Source organism: Mizuhopecten yessoensis, unplaced genomic scaffold (assembly GCF_002113885.1).
Source record: "Mizuhopecten yessoensis strain PY_sf001 unplaced genomic scaffold, ASM211388v2 scaffold2421, whole genome shotgun sequence".
Classification (NCBI taxonomy): Eukaryota; Metazoa; Mollusca; class Bivalvia; order Pectinida; family Pectinidae; genus Mizuhopecten; species Mizuhopecten yessoensis.
The window spans coordinates 73,701-92,358 of record NW_018404538.1 but is presented as its reverse complement, the minus strand read 5'-3'; the positions used below and the strand labels follow the sequence as shown (position 1 = coordinate 92,358).

General features: G+C 37.0%; 1 protein-coding gene across 10 annotated transcripts in view; it reads right to left on the bottom strand.

Moving 5' to 3' along the window:
* Positions 1-18,658, bottom strand: part of LOC110445929 (mucin-17-like) — a 146,160-nt gene that overhangs the window by 62,226 nt on the left and 65,276 nt on the right. The gene's annotated exons all lie outside the window — the stretch shown is intronic.

Here is an 18,658-nt window from a genome sequence, read left to right as displayed (position 1 = left end):
TTCAGGCATGCCTTTATCTGCGACAGACAACAAATGTGTATGGATCAGTATTGAAGTTTAAAGGAATTCATCGACACCATGTCTGGTTGTACCCAACACCGAACATTATAAAGGGTCAACTCCAAAGAGTTAATCTCACATATCCTTTAAGTAAATAAATCTAGATCTTTTTCAAGAGAAAGAGCCTGCAGCAACAAACTTTTCATATATTGCTTTTAACAATTGTGGTAAGTTAAATCTGAACCGCAATACCTATTTTCTATAGGATTTTTTAAACCATGCAGTAAGTAATACTGTCAAATTTTTTTTCAACTCTGTGGTGGAAATGTTTTATTTGTATTTTGCTTTTATCTCTTACGAACTACACATGTGTTATGAAAGAAACCATATCAATTTTGTAAGATATAAACCAGGTTTGAAAAATATATACATGTACACATTTAATGATAATATGCCAAGTTTATGATCTCCTTAATTCAAATCAAAGAAGAGTTGAGCAGTAAAGTGTGACAAAGAAAATGAACATATTTACATCTCATATTTTATTGTTATTTTGTGCTGAGAAAACCCCATTTGATACCAGCCTCAGGTGTACTGCTGTATATCTATGACGTATCTACACATATTTGTCATGCCAGTGAAGATTTACTCAGAAAAAGAAGGTCACATAAAAAACATTTTACAAAAGTTTTCTATTCATTGGTGAGATAACTTTTTGACATGAATGAACACTATGAGATATATGAGAGGAGGGAGAGGGGAGGGGGTAGAAAAGAGGAAGTGAATGGAGACAGAATCGAGGAGGAAAAAAGACATATTTTCATAAGTTGGTAGTCATCAATGTTTATATAAACAACCCTAATTGGGCATCTTTTTATAGACATGTGGTCCTTATATATAGATAGTCTTATAGACATTTGGTATTTATAGACAAATAATCTTACAGACATGTGGTCCTTATTGATAGATAATCTTATAGACATTTGGTATTTATAGACAGATAATCTTACAGACATGTGGTCCTTATAGATAGATAGTCTTATAGACATTTGGTATTTATAGACAAATAATCTTACAGACATGTGGTCCTTATGGATAGATAATCTTACAGAAAAGTGGTCCTTATAGACAGATAATCTTATATACATTTGGTATTTATAGACAGATAATCTTACAGACATGTGGTCCTTATTGATAGATAATCTTACAGAAAAGTGGTCCTTATAGACAGATAATCTTACAGACGTGGCCCTATAGATAGATAATCTTATAGACATGTGGTCCTTATAGACAAGTAATCTTACAGACATGTGGTCCTTATAGATAGATAATCTTATAGACATGTGGTCCTTATAGACAGATAATCTTATATACATTTGGTATTTATAGACAGATAATCTTACAGACATGTGGACCTTATAGACAGATAATCTTACAGAAATGTGGTCCTTATAGATAGATAATCTTAAAGAAATGTGGTCCTTATAGATAGATAATCTTATAGACATGTGGTCCTTACTGGTAGATAATCTTATAGACATTTGGAATTTATAGATAGATAATCTCAAAGACATGTGGTCCTTATAGATAGATAATCTTATAGACATGTGGTCATTAAAGATAAATAATCTTACAGACATGTGGTCCTTATAGATAGATAATCTTATAGACATGTGGTCCTTATAGACAGATAATCTTACAGAAATGTGGTCCTTATAGATAGATAATCTTATAGATATATGGTCCATATTGATATATAACCTTATAGATATGTAGTCCTTATAGACAAGTAATCTTGCAGACATGTGGTCCTTATAGATAGATAATCTTATAAATATGTATGTGGTCCTTATAGATAGATAATCTTATAGACATGTTGTCCTTATAGATAGAAGGCAGCTACATGTAACTTAGGCTAGCTAAGGTTTTTAGCTATATTTTGATTGTAGTTGCTACAATGTTTGGTATATTTGCAACCACTTTGTATAGTATCAAGTTTTTGATAGAAGCCACATGGTGGCTTTTTAATCAGTATAATAAATATAATGTAACCCTTTGGGTGGCCATTTCACTCACATTTCTTGTTTGAGTTATTCTTGTTATGGGTGGAGAGGCATAAATAATCTTATACATATGTGGTCCTTATAGATAGATAATCTTATAGACATGTGGTCCTTATAGATAGATAATCTTATATATATGTGGTCCTTATAGATAGATAATTATGTAGGCATGTGGTCCTTACAGATAGATAATCCTGTGGGCATGTGGTCCTTATAGATAGATAATCTTATAGACATGTGGTCTTTGCAGTGTATTATGCTGTATAATAAATTATGATCACACAGCTATAGTGTATTATACAGTATAATAGCTTATGATCACACAGCTACAGTGTATTATACTGTATAATAGCTTATGATAAAACAGCTACAGTGTATTATACTGTATAATAATAGCTTATGATCACACAGCTACAGTGTATTATACTGTATACTGTCTTATGATCACACAGCTACAGTATATCATACTGTGAAATAGCTTATGATCACACAGCTACAGTGTATTATACTGTATAATAGCTAATGACCTCACAGATATAGAGCATTATAAGCTATAATAGCTAATGATCACACAGCTACAGTGTATTATACTGTATAAAAAATTATGATCACACAGCTACAGTGTATTATACTGTATAATAGATTATTATAAAACAGCTACAGTGTATCATACTGTATAATAGCTTATAATCACACAGCTACAGTGTATTATACTGTATAATAGCTTATGATCACACAGCTACAGTGTATCATACTGTATAATAGCTTATGATCACACAGCTACAGTGTATTATACTGTATAATAGCTTATGATCACACAGCGACAGTGTATTATACTGTATAAAAAATTATGATCACACAGCTAAAGTGTATTATACTGTATAATAGATTATTATAAAACAGCTACAGTGTATTATACTGTATAATAGCTTATGATCAAACAGCTACAGTGTATCATACTGTATAATAGCTAATGATCACACAGCTACAGTGTATCATACTGTATAATAGCTTATGATCACACAGCTACAATGTAGTATTCTGTATAATAGCTTATGATCAATCAGCTACAATGTATTATACTGTAAAAAAGCTTATGATTACACAACTACAGTGTATCATACTGTATAATAGCTTATGATCACACAACTACAGTGTATCATACTGTATAATAGTTGATGATCACACAGCTGCAGTGTATTATACTGTATAATGGATTATGATCACTCAGCTACAGTGTATTATTATGTATAATAGTTGATGATCACTCAGCTACAGTGTATAATACTGTATAATAGCTTATGATCACACGGGGCTGGTTATCCTAGTGTATAATACTGTATCATAGCCTATGATCACACAGGACTTGTTATTCTAGTGTATAATACTGTATCATAGCCTATGATCACACGGGACATGTTATTCTAGTGTATAATACTGTATCATAGCCTGTGATCACACAGGACAATTTGTCCTAGTGTATAATATTGTATCATAGCCTATGATAACACAAGACTTGTTATTCTAGTGTATAATACTGTATCATAGCCTATGATCACACAGGACATGTTGTCCTAGTGTATAATATTGCATCATAGCCTATGATCACAAAGGAGATGTTCTCCTATTGTATAATACTGTATCATAGCCTATGATCACACAGGACCTGTTATTTTAGTGTATAATACTGTATCATAGCCTATGATCACACAGGACAATTTATCCTAGGGTATAATATTGTATCATAGCCTATGATCACACAGGACTTGTTATTCTAGTGTATAATACTGTATCATAGCCTATGATCACACAGGACAATTTGTCCTAGGGTATAATATTGTATCATAGCCTATGATCACACAGGACTTGTTATTCTAGTGTATAATACTGTATCATAGCCTATGATCACACGGGACATGTTATTCTAGTGTATAATACTGTATCATAGCCTATGATCACACAGGACAATTTGTCCTAGGGTATAATATTGTATCATAGCCTATGATCACACAGGACTTGTTATTCTAGTGTATAATACTGTATCATAGCCTATGATCACACGGGACATGTTATTCTAGTGTATAATACTGTATCATAGCCTATGATCACACAGGACATGTTATTCTAGTGTATAATACTGTATCATAGCCTATGATCACACGGGACATGTTATTCTAGTGTATAATACTGTATCATAGCCTATGATCACACGGGACATGTTATTCTAGTGTATAATACTGTATCATAGCCTATGATCACACAGGACATGTTGTCCTATTGTATAATACTGTATCATAGCCTATGATAACACAAGACTTGTTATTCTAGGGTATAATACTGTATCATAGCCTATGATCACACAGGACAATTTGTCCTAGTGTATAATATTGTATCATAGCCTATGATCACACAGGACATGTTGTCCTAGTGTATAATACTGTATCATAGCCTATGATCACACAGGACATGTTGTCCTAGTGTATAATACTGTATCATAGCCTATGATCACACGGGACATGTTGTCCTATTGTATAATACTGTATCATAGCCTATGATCACACGGGACATGTTATTCTAGTGTATAATACTGTATCATAGCCTATGATCACACAGGACATGTTGTCCTATTGTATAATACTGTATCATAGCCTATGATCACACGGGACATGTTGTCCTAGTGTATAATACTGTATCATAGCCTATGATCACACGGGACATGTTGTCCTATTGTATAATACTGTATCATAGCCTATGATCACACGGGACATGTTATTCTAGTGTATAATACTGTATCATAGCCTATGATCACACAGGACATGTTGTCCTATTGTATAATACTGTATCATAGCCTATGATAACACAAGACTTGTTATTCTAGGGTATAATACTGTATCATAGCCTATGATCACACAGGACAATTTGTCCTAGTGTATAATATTGTATCATAGCCTATGATCACACAGGACATGTTGTCCTATTGTATAATACTGTATCATAGCCTATGATCACACGGGACATGTTGTCCTATTGTATAATACTGTATCATAGCCTATGATCACACAGGCCCTGTTATTTTAGTGTATAATACTGTATCATAGCCTATGATCACACAGGACGTGTTATTCTAGTGTATAATATTGTATCATAGCCTATGATCACACAGGACGTGTTATTTTAGTGTATAATACTGTATCATAGCCTATGATCACACGGGACATGCTATCCTAGTGTATAATACTGTATCATAGCCTATAATCACACGAAAGACTCTAGCCACAGTTTTTCAGGGAAAATTACACGAGTTTCAAACTTTGACATTCATATGTAAAACTATAATCTAATATTGTGGGTGCATGCATTGATAGAAAATGAGGTGCCAAAACACCCTTAGTTTAAGATCCACCTGTTCTAGGGTCAGTGATAACACAACAGCTCACAGCTTTTCACTTAGCAATATGGGGTATAGAAAACCTGTTCTCGAAACAATTATTCCTTTATTATGTTTGGTTCAGACACTCCTCTTTTAATTAAATCCTTGATTTACAACTGTACTTTGATATAAAGCTAATTTCAGGGTAAAATAATGATATTTATTCTACACAGTATATGAAATAGTAAAGGAAAAAATGCTTCTAAACCATTGTTTCCTTGATTGAGGTAAGAAGTCAAAATGAAGGTGGCAGTATCCTATTAACTGACTTCAGGTTTCAAAATAGAAGGTGTAGTGACCTACTTCTATTTCAGACACTCCACCTTTGTTGTTGTACTATGTGTATTTCCAAATGGTTTGATGGTCCTCAAAAGTATAGGTCACAATGACCTATTTTTATTATGTTTCATTCCATCTTCCCTATGCACATCCACATGCTAACCAAAATAGTATAGGACTGGTACAAAAATCATTCAAATGGACAAACACGCCGAACAATATATTCCCCGAAGTTTGTCAAAGCCTATTTGATGAATATGAGCAGAATATGAGCAGATTATGCGATAAATCTGAGCTAAAAAACACATTAAATTAAAAGAAATTTGACTGCCATTGAGCACTATTATCATTATATGACAGTGTTGGGCAGGATTACAATTACCCTAGGTACCTTACTCCTCCTGGTATAGTTTACCTGCTCACCTTCTAATGGAGTTAAGGAACTGATACATCAGATGATCATGACACAATTAACACCACATGACCCGAATAAAATTTGGAACAAATGAATGGTGTTCACTTGGATAAATCGATACAACAATTATATACGTTGTACATGTTCTGAATGTTTGTTATAAATTGAAGAGTTCAACACAGATGTCTGAAAGGGACTTCAGGAAGAATATTTATGAGGGTTTTGTTATATTTACATAAGCACAAATGAAATCCTAACATAACAATTCCTTGAATTATTGTCATTAAAACATGTATTTTTTTTGAATCCTTTTTACATGTACATAAAGAGACGTGAGTCAATACCTATGAGAGTATAAACAGTAGGATATTTCATGTGGTATAACAGCTAACCTAATGTACATTTTAAAAGTTCACAAATAAGACATATACTTCACCTGTCCTGCAGGTAATCACCTGTCAACTGGTAACACATCTGTACTTTCTCTACCTCATTCCACATAAAAACATTCTCACCTAAGCTTGAAATTGTGCAGACATACATATTTGAGTGAAAACTATCCCCAAACTCACCTATCAATAATAGAGGGGTGATCTTCGTTACCTCCCCGGCTTCCTGCTGTAACACACAGGTATGTGTGACACTCAAACTAGCTTGTCATTTTCCCCTTGGTTCACCTCTATGTTTATTCATACCTGACTGGATCAACCTGTTCAGGTAAACTGACAGGATTTGGTCAATGCTCAGATTTCTACCTGTTCTATATATGGCCTTTCTACCTATACACCATGCTAACTTGTTGTTCAGGTAGCACTAAGCAGGTCTGGGTCTACTTGTAATAAGCAGTGTTTGTGTCACCCAAACTACCACAAATGTCCTCAAGTCATGATGGACATTCCATATATATAAAGACCATCATGGTATATACTATGAATTTGTAAAACTGTCAGATTATATCGGTAGTGTATTCTCTCCATACAGTATTCTCTTTCCTTCCTCCCTACACTTTTCTCTTTCCTTCCTTTCTATGCTATTCTCTTTCCTTCCTCCCCACACTATTCCTTTTCCTTCATCTCTATGCTATTCTCTTTCCTTCCTCCCTATGCTATTCTCTTTCCTTCCTCCCTATGCTATTCTCTTTCTTTCCTCCCTATGCTAATCTCTTTCCTTCCTCCCTATGCTATTCTCTTTCCTTCCTCTCTACAGTATTCTCTTTACTTCCTCCCTAGAGTATTCTCTTTCATTCCTCCCTATGTCACTCTCTCGCCTTTCTCCCTACAGTATTCTCATTCCTTCTTCTTTATGCTATTCTCTTTCCTTCCCCGCTACAGTATTCTCTTTCCTTCCTCCTTACAGTATTCTGTTTCCTTCCTCCCTACATTATTCTCATTCCTTTTTCTTTATGCTATTCTCTTTCCTTCCTCCCTATGCTATTCTCTTTCCTTCCTCACTACAGTATTCTCTTTCCTTCCCCCCTATGCTATTCTCTTTCCTTCCTCCCTATGCTATTCTCTCTCTTTCCTCCCTATGCTAATCTCTTTCCTTCCTCCCTATGCTTTTCTCTTTCCTTCCTCTCTACAGTATTCTCTTTCCTTCCTCCGTATAGTATTCTCTTTCCTTCCTCCCTACAGTATTCTCTCGCCTTTCTCCCTACAGTATTCTCATTCCTTCTTCTTTATGCTATATATTCTCTTTCCTTCCCCGCTACAGTATTCTCTTTCCTTCCTCCGATAGTATTCTCTTTCCTTCCTCTCTACAGTATTCTTTTTCCTTCCTCCGTATAGTATTCTCTTTCCTTCCTCTCTACAGTATTCTCTTTCCTTCCTCCGTATAGTATTCTCTTTCCTTCCTCCTTACAGTATTCTGTTTCCTTCCTCCCTACATTATTCTCATTCCTTCTTCTTAATGCTATTCTCTTTCCTTCCTCTCTATGCTATTCTCTTTCTTTCCTCTCTATGCTATTCTCTTTCCTTCCTCTCTACAGTATTCTCTTTCCTTCCCCCTATGCTATTTTGTTTCCTTCCTCCCTATGCTATTCTCTTTCTTTCCTCCCTATGGGATTCTCTTTCCTTCCTCCCTGTGCTATTCTCTTTCCTTCCTCTCTACAGTATTCTCTTTACTTCCTCCCTAGAGTATTCTCTTTCATTCATCCCTATGTTATTCTCTTTCCTTCCTCCCTATGCTAATCTCTTTCCTTCCTCCTTATGCTATTTTCTTTCCTTCCTCTCTACAGTATTCTCTTTCCTTCCTCCGTATAGTATTCTCTTTCCTTCCTCCCTACAGTATTCTCTTGCCTTTCTCCCTACAGTATTATCATTCCTTCTTCTTTATGCTATATATTCTCTTTCCTTCCCAGCTACAGTATTCTCTTTCCTTCCTCCCTATGCTATTCTCTTTCCTTCCTCTCTACAGTATTCTCTTTCCTTCCTCCGTATAGTATTCTCTTTCCTTCCTCCATACAGTATTCTCTTTCCTTTCCATTCTTTGCTATTATCTTTCTTTCCTCTCTACAGTATTCTCTTTCCTTCCTCCCTACAGTATTCCCTTTCCTTTCCATTCTATGCTATTATCTTTCCTTCCTCCCTACAGTATTCTCTTTCCTTCCTCCCTACAGTATTCTCATTCCTTCTTCTTTATGCTATTCCCTTTCCTTCCTCTCTACATTAGTCTCTTTCCTTCCTCTCTATAGTATTCTCTTTCCTTTCCATTCTATGCTATTCTCTTTCCTTCCTCCCGACAGTATTCTCTTTCCTTCCTCTCTACAGTATTCTCTTTCCTTCCTCTCTACAGTATTTTCTTTCCTTCCTCCCTACAGTATTCTCTTTCCTTACTTCCTACAGTATTATCTCGCCTTTCTCCCTTCAGTACTCTCATTCTTTCTTCTTTATGCTATTCCTCTCTTCCTCTCTACAGTATTTTCTTTCCTTCTTCACTACAGTATTCTCTTTCCTTCCTCCCAACAGTATTTTCTTTCCTTCCTCCCTACAGTATTCTCTTCCCTTCTTCTCTACAGTATTATCTTTCCTTCCTACCTACAGTATTTTCTTACTTCCTCCTTACGCTAGAGAGGAAGGGAAGAGAATACTGTAGAGAGGAAAGTAAGAGAATACTGTAGGGAGGAAGAAAAGAGAATAACATAGGGAGGAAGGAAAAAGAAAAGCAAAGTATAGTATTCTCTTTCCTTCCTTTCTACGCCATTCTCTTTCCTTTCTCTCTACAGCATTCTCTTTCCTTCCTGTCTGTGGTATTTTCTTTCCTTCCTCCTTACAGTATTCTATTTCCTTCCTATCTATGCTATTCTCTTTCTCCCCTCCCTACAGTATTCTCTTCTTCCTCTCTAAGCTTTTCTATTTCCTTTCTCCCTACAGTATTCTCTTTCCTTCCTCACTAGTTTCCTCTTTCCTTCCTCTCTAAGATATTCTATTTTCTTTCTCCTAACAGTATTCTTTTTCCTTCCTCACTCCAGTATTCTCCTTCCTTCTTCTCTAAGCTATTCTATTTCCTTTCTACCTATGCTATTCTCTTTCTCCCCTCCATACAATGTTCTTTTCTTCCTCTCTAAGTTATTCTATTTCCTTTCTCCCTACAGTATTCTCTTTCCTTCCTCACTACAGTTTCCTATTTCCTTCCTCTCTAAGCTATTCTATTTTCTTCCTCCCTACAATATTTTCATTCCTTCTTCTTTATGCTATTCTCTTTCCTTCCTCCCTATATTTTTCTCTTTCCTTTCTCCATACATTATTCTCTTTCCTTTCCATATTATGCTATTCTCTTTCCTTCCTCCCTACTGTATTATCTTTCCTTCCTCCATACAGTATTATCTTTCGTTTCCATTTTATGCCATTCTCTTTCCTTCCTCCCTACTGTATTCTCTTTCTTTCCCCCATACAGTATTCTCTTTCCTCTCCATTTTATGCTATTCTCTTTTCTTCCACTCTACAGTATTCTCTTTCCTTTCTCCCTACAGTATTTTCTCGTCTTTCTCCCTAAAGTATTCTCATTCCTTCTTCTTTATGCTATTCGATTTCCTTCCGCCCTACAGTATTCTCTTTCCTTCTTCAAGACAGTATTCTTTCGCCTTTCTCCCTACAGTATTCTCATTCCTTCTTTATGCTATTCTCTTTCCTTCCCCCCTACAGTATTCTCTTTCCTTCCTCCTTGCAGTATTCTCTTTCCTTCCTCCCTACAGTATGCTCTTTCCTTCCTCCCTACAGTATTCTCTCTCGTTTCTCCCTTCAGTACTCTCATTCTTTCTTCTTTATGCTGTTCCTCTCTTCCTCTCTTAAGTATTTTCTTTCCTTCCACCCTACAGTATTCTCTTTCCTTCCTCTCTATATTATTCTCTCGCCTTTCTCCCTTCAGTATTCTCATTCCTTCTTCTTTATGCTATTCCTCTCTTCTTCTCTACAGTTTTCTCTTTCCTTCCTCTCTACAGTATTCTCTTTCCTTCCTCCCTACAGTATTTTCTTTCCTTCCTCCCTACAGTATTCTCTTTCCTTCCTACCTACAGTATTCTCTTTACTTCCTCTCTACGCTAGAGAGAAAGGGAAGAGAATACTGTAGAGAGGAAGGAAAGAGAATACTGTAGGGAGAAAGGAAAGTGAATAACATAGAGAGGAAAGAAAAAGAAAACAAAGTATAGTATTCTCTTTCCTTCCTTTCTACGCTATTCTCTTTCCTTCCTCTCTACAGCATTCTCTTTCCTTCCTCTCTACGCCATTCTCTTTCCTTCCTGTCTGCGGTATTCTTTTTCCTTCCTCCTTACTGTCTTCTCTTTCCTTTCTCTCTATAATATTATATTTCCTTCCTACCTTTGCTATTCTCTTTCTCCCCTCCCTACAGTATTCTCTTCTTCTTTCCTTCCTACCTTTGCTATTCTCTTTCTCCCCTCCCTACAGTATTCTCTTCTTCTTCTCTAAGCTATTCTATTTCCTTTCTCCCTACAGTATTCTCTTTCCTTCCTCTCTAAGCTATTCTATTTTATTTCTCCTTACAATATTCTCTTTCCTTCCTCTCTACAGTTTTCTCTTTCTTTCCTCTCTAAGCTATTATCTTTCCTTCCTCCTTACAGTATTCTCTTTCCTTCCTCTCTATAGTATTATATTTCCTTCCTCTCTACAGTATTCTATTTCTCCCATCCCTACAGTATTCTCCTCTTCCTCTCTAAGCTATTCTATTTTCTTTCTCCTGACAGTATTCTTTTTCCTTCCTCACTAGTTTCCTTTTTCCTTCCTCTCTTAGCTATTCTATTTCCTTTCTCCTTACAGTATTCTCTTTCCTTCCTCACTACAGTTGTCTCTCTCCTTCCTCTCTAAGCTATTCTATTTCCTTCCTACCTATGCTATTCTCTTTCTCCCCTCCCTCTAGTGTTCTCTTCTTCCTCTCTAAGCTATTCTATTTCTTAATTCCCTACAGCATTCTCTTTCCTTCCTCACTACAGTTTCCTATTTCCTTCCTCTCTAAGCTATTCTATTTCCTTTTTCCCTACAGTTTTCTCTTTCCTTCCTCACTACAGTTTTCTCTTTCCTTCCTCTCTAAGCTATTGTATTTCCCTCCCCCTACAGTATTTTATTTCCTTTCTCCCTACAGTATTCTCTTTCCTTCCTCTCTAAGCTATTCTATTTTCTTTCTCCTTACAATATTCTTTTTCCTTCCTCTCTACAGTTTTCTCTTTCCTTCCTCTCTAAGCTATTATCTTTCCTTCCTCCTTACAGTATTCTCTTTCCTTCCTCCTTACAGTATTCTCTTTCCTTCCTCTCTATAGTATTATATTTCCTTCCTCTCTATAGTATTCTATTTCTCCCCTCCCTACAGTATTCTCCTCTTCCTCTCTAAGCTATTCTATTTTCTTTCTCCTTACAGTATTCTTTTTCCTTCCTCACTAGTTTCCTTTTTCCTTCCTCTCTAAGCTATTCTATTTCCTTTCTCCTTACAGTATTCTCTTTCCTTCCTCACTACAGTTGTCTCTCTCCTTCCTCTCTAAGCTATTATATTTCCTTCCTACCTATGCTATTCTCTTTTTCTGCTCCCTATAGTGTTCTCTTCTTCCTCTCTAAGCTATTTTATTTCCAAATTCCCTACAGCATTCTCTTTCCTTCCTCACTACAGTTTTCTATTTCCTTCCTCTCTAAGCTATTCTATTTCCTTTTTCCCTAGAGTATTCTCTTTTCTTTCTCACTACAGTTTTCTCTTTCCTATCATCTATTCCCCCATTCCTATCATCCATTCCCAATTTCTATAGTCTATTCCCCATTCCAATTGTTTATTCCCCTATTCCTCTAGTCATCTAGCGCGCATTATGATGTTTGCTTGCAAAGCTGTGACATTCCTCTTGTCTCTTCCTCATTCCTCTGGTCTTTTTTTTCCTCCATTCCTATTGTATATTCCCCAATTCCTCTAGTCGGTTCCCCTATTGCTCTAGTCTATTCGCTCATTCCTATCATCTATTCCCCCATTTCCCTTGTCTATTCCCTCATTCTTCTAGTCTGTTCCCCCATTCCTCTAGTCATCTAGCACGCATTATGATGTTTGCTTGGAAAGCTGTGTCATTCTTTTTGTCTCTTCGTCATTCCTCTAGTCTATTCCTCCATTCCTATTGTATATTCTCCCATTCCTCACGTCTGTTCCCCTATTGCTCTAGTTTATTCTCTCATTCATATCGTCTATTCCCCCATTCCTCACATCTCTTCCCAATTCCCTTTGTCTCTTCCTCATTCTTCTAGTCTATTACCCCATTCTTATCATCTCTCCCCCCATTCCTCTATTCTATTCCCTCATTCCTCTCATCTCTTCCCCATTTCTCTAGTCTATTTCCCGTTTTCTATCATTTATTTCCGAATTCCTATTGTCTCTTCCCCTATTTCTCTAGTTTATTCTCACATTCCTCAAGTCTATTCCCCCATTCCTCTCATCTCTTCCCTGATTCCTCTAGTCTATTCCCCCAATCCTCTAGTCCATTCCCTCATTCTTCTAGTCTATTCCCCCAATCCTCTAGTCCATTCCCTCATTCTTCTAGTCTATTCCCCTAATCCTCTAGTCTATTCCCCCATTCCTATCATCAATTCCCTCATTCCTATCCTCTCTTCCCAATTCCTCTAGTCTATTCCCCATTTCCATTGTTTATTCCCCCATTCCTCTAGTCATCTAGTGCACATTATGATGTTTGCTTGCAAAGTTGTGTCATTCCTCTTGTCTCTTCCTCATTCCTCTAGTCTTTTCCTCCATTCCTATTGTATATTCCCCCGTTACTCTAGTCTGTTCCCCTATTGCTCTAGTCTATTCGCTCATTCATATCGTCTATTCCCCCATTCCTCACATCTCTTTCCAATTCCTTTTGTATCTTCCTCATTCCTCTAGTCTATTACCCAATTCTTATCATCTCTTCCCCCATTCCTCTATTCTATTCCCCCATTCCTCTCATCTCTTCCCCATTTCTCTAGTCTATTCCCCCATTCCTCTCATGTCCTCCCCATTCCTCTAGTCTATTCCCCCATTCCTCTCATGTCCTCCCCATTCCTCTAGTCTATTCCCCGTATTCTATCATTTATTTCCCAATTCATATCATCTATTCCCCCATTCCTCTCATCTCTTCCCCATTCCTCTAGTCTATTCCCCCATTCCTCTCATGTCCTCCCCATTCCTCTAGTCTATTCCCCCATTCCTCTCATGTCCTCCCCATTCTTCTAGTCTATTCCCCGTTTTCTATCATTTAATTTCCGAATTCCTATCATCTCTTCCCCTATTTCTTTAGTTTATTCTCCCATTCCTCAAGTCTATTCCCCCATTCCTCTCATCTCTTCCCCAATTCCTCTAGTCTATTCCCCCAATCCTCTAGTCTATTCCCCAATTCCCTCTTGTCTATTCCCCCATTCCTCTGATCTATTCCCCCCATTCCTATCATCTATTTCCCCATTCCTATCATCTATTCCCCCATTCCTATCACCTATTCCCCCATTCCTATCATCTATTCCCAATTCCTCTAGTCTATTCCCTATTCTAATATTTTATTCCCCCATTCTTCTAGTCATCAAGCATGCATTATGATCTTTGCTTGCAAAGCTGTGTCATTCCTCTTTTCTCTTCCTCATTTCTCTAGTCTTTTTTTCCTCCATTCCTATTGTATATTCCCCAATTCCTCTAGTCTGTTCCCCTATTGCTCTAGTCTATTCGCTCATTCCTATCATCTATTCCCCCATTTCCCTTGTCTATTCCCTCATTCTTCTAGTCTGTTCCCCCATTCCTCTAGTCATCTAGCACACATTATGATGTTTGCTTGGAAAGCTGTGTCATTCTTCTTGTCTCTTCCTCATTCCTCTAGTCTATTCCTCCATTCCTATTGTATATTCCCCCATTCCTTTAGTCTGTTCCCCTATTGCTCTAGTCTATTCGCTCATTCGTGTCATCTATTCCCCCATTACTTACATCTCTTCCCAATTCCCTTTGTCTCCTCCTCATTCCTCTATTCTATTCCCCCATTCCTCTCATCTCTTCCCCATTTCTCTAGTCTATTCCCCATTTTCTATCATTTATTTCCCAATTCATATCATCTATTCCCCTATTCCTCACATCTCTTCCCTATTCCTCTAGTCTATTCCCCTATTCCTCACATCTCTTCCCTATTCCTCTAGTCTATTCCCCCATTCCTCTCATCTCATCCCCATTCCTCTAGTCTATTCCCCGTTTTCTATCATTTATTTCCCAATTTCTATCGTCTCTTCCCCTATTTCTCTAGTTTATTCTCCCATTCCTCAAGTCTATTCCCCCATTCCTCTGATCTCTTCCCCAATCCTCTAGTCCATTCCCTCATTCTTCTAGTCTATTCCTCCAATCCTCTGGTCTATTCCCCAAATCCTCGTCTTTTCCCCCATTCCTCTGGTCTATTCCCCCATTCCTATCATCTATTCCCCCATTCCTATCATCTATTCCCCCATTCTTTTAGTCTATTCCCCAAACTTTTATTTAAACACAAACAAATGATGCTGAAAAACAAAAAATGTGGGATTGTTGAATCAGAATAAAAAAAGGGCCAAGCAAAAAATATGAAGTGCGTCTATCTGACTCAAATAATTATTACCTAATGATTCAACAAACTACTGCCTCAAATCACTACTGTCTAAACTACACCGGGTAGATATTTTACATCTATTACAATATACCTCTAACACTAATATGGTCAAAAAGCAAACTAAAACACTGTATCACAATATATCTATCAACCTGTATCAACAGTAAATAGCCCCTTACTGCGACACCCGTGGCTGTGTACACCCTTTACCGCAACACACCTTGACCATGTCACCCTTTACCGCGACTGCCTTTTACCAAGCCACCCTAGACACTATGAAACCTATGCCTTGGTAAACCCTGAAGTCTTGGTAAAACCTGTGTCTTGGTACTTGTCACTCTGTATCATCAGTACGTCGCCCTGGACTGTGATACCCTGTGACTATGCACACTACCCAGTGATACAATTTATTTTGACCATGTACTATAAGGAGTACAGTGGAACCCTAGCTTATTCAGCTTGGTCACTGCTTATCTTTTTAGAGGTGTTCTTTTCACTCCGATCGCCAGAGCAAGAGAGAGCCTTTCATTTGATGGAACCTCTATTTATATACCAAGCCATCTAATGCCTTCTTTCATTAGCCAATCAAAACTACTCTTACTTCCAAATCCCAAAGAAATAAGTAAAGCAAGTCTGTACTATAGATCATTTATTGAACAAGGCAATTACCAAAGAATCAACCGCTTCATTACCATAAATATGGGAAAATTCATCGTTGAGGATAGTCTCATTTGTGTGAAATGCAGGAAGACTGCATCAGAAAGTTAAAGGATCGCAATACACGTGTAAGACATGCTATTCGAAAAATATATATATAATTTTGCCATTCATAGGTGCAGAAAAAACAAAATCAAGATGTGTGTTTTATTAGAAAGCAGGTTACAACATGACACAGGTTTTAGTAATGAAAATTAAATCCTTTCAAAACTTGTTGGTAATGATTGTATGATCTTGTGTTATATACATCATATTATTTGTTTTAAATTCAGAAATAAGCTGAAATAAGCATTTTGTTGAGTCTTTATTGTGAAACGCATGTATCAATAGCCATGTCCTTGAATTTGGCAGTTCACATTAATCTATTCTTAGACACAGGATTCCCATAGAGCTACCTGTGTTATGACGCAGTTCACAGTGGTAGACGCGCAGTAGCGGTCTCAGCTTTGGGGAAATAGGCATAGCAACCCGCCATAGCTCTTTGAGAAAGATCTCTCAAGCACATTAACGCTCTATATTTAAGATGGCTGCCTATATTAGCCATATTAGTTTCCCAATCAGTCCCATAATTCAGTATGCATAACAAACGACATGGGGAACCAGCCTACATGTGAAATTTAAGAAAGGTATACTTAGCACTCTCTGAGAAATAGCGCAAACAAGAAATGTTTAAGGACAGAAAGACCTTGGATAAAGGGTAATTTGAACATAAAACTAAAAACATTACCAAATATAAGTGGGAATCAGTCTTCAATGTTTGCAAATATAAATAAATAAAAAGATTTTTTTTTTATTGCAATTTTACAAATTATTGTAATAACTTCAATGGATTGTATAGTATTCATGCCATCACACTGCAAAACAAGAGGCCCAATGGGCCTGCATCGCTCACCTGGTATAAATCTCACACTTGTAACCTTAAAAGTGATCTAAAATAAAGCTACAGGCAAAATATCAGTATTCATGATTAAAATTCATTCAAAAGACCCTGTGATTTTTTTTTTAAACATTTCACCCCTGTGATTGAAAGTCGAACAAAGTCATTATGTTGAACAAATTTTATAGCCTTTCATCTCAGGATGCAACTTGCAAAGTATCAACATCCTGGGACCCATGGTTATTCAGAAGAGGTCGTTTAAAGATTTTAAACAAATTTGACCCCTGTGACCTTGAATATAAGTCAAAGTCATTCACTTTAACAAACATAGTAGTCCTTGATCCCAGCATGCTACTGACTAAATATCAACATCCTGAGCCTTTTGGTTATTCAGAACAAGTTGTTTAAATATTTTGAACATATTTGCTCCTTGTGACCTTGAATATGATTCAAGGTCATACATTTAAACAAACTTGGTAGCCCTTGATCCTAGTATGCTACTGACTAAATATCATCACCCTGGGCATTTTGGTTATTCAGAAGAAGTTGTTTAATGTTTTTAACATATTTGACCCCTGTGACCTTGAATATGGGTGAAGGTCATGCATTTGAACAAGCTTTGTAGCCCTTCATCTCAGTATGCTTCTGGCCAAATATCATCACCCTGTCGTTTTGGTTATTCAGAAGAAGTTGTTTAATGTTTTTCACACATTTGACCCCCGTGACCTTGAATATAAGTGAAAGTCATTCATTTGAACAAACTTGATAGCCCTTTACCCCAGCATGCTTCTGGCCAAATATCATCACCCTAGGCCTTTTGGTTATTCAGAAGAAGTTGTTTAAAGTAAAAAGTTGACGCAGGCCGGCCGCCGGCCGGACGATGGACGCTGCACCATGCCATAAGCTCACTTGGCCCTTCGGGCCAGGTGAGCTAGTAACGCAATTGCACAGGTCAATTGTAAATCTGTCAATTACCATTTGTACATTGAACAGGCGAGTGGGATTTTTTCAACATCAGCTTCATATATGGCCATAGCAGTAAACAAGAGGCCCATGGGCCTTAACGGTCACCTGAGTCTATAGTATTTATTTTTGTTGTTGAAATATGTACCAATTTGAGTAAAAAATAGTATAATGTTAACTTAACTTTGTCAGGACCATGAGCTGATCATTCCTAGACCAATTTTAAGTGAGATCGGCCTATTAGAACTTAGTAGCAAAATAGCGGCCATGGCAGCCAAATTGTATTTCTGATTGACCCGAAAAATAACAACACTTTGTCAGGACCATGATTCGATCATTCCTACAAAGTTTCAGTTCAATCGGCCAAGTAGATCTTTACTTTAAGTTTGAAATAGTTTACCAAAATGGCAGCTGTGGTGGCCATATTGGATTTCTGATCGACCTGAAAAATAACAACACTTTGTCAGGACCATGAGTCAATCATTCCTACAAAGTTTCAGTTCAATCGGCCTAGCAGAACTTGACTTTAAGTTTGAAATATGTTTTCAAAATGGTGGCCGTGGCGGCCATATTGGATTTATGATTGACCTGAAAAATAACAACACTTTGTCAGGACCATGAGTCGATCATTCCTACAAACTTTAAGTTCAATCGGTCCAGCAGAACTTGACTTTAAGTTTGAAATAGGTTTTCAAAATGGCGGCCGTGGTGGCCATATTGGATTTCTGATCGACCCAAAAAATAACAACACTTTGTCAGGACCATGAGGCGATCATTCCTACCAACTTTCAGTTCAATCGGTCCAGCAGAACTTGACTTTAAGTTTGAAATAGGTTTTCAAAATGGTGGC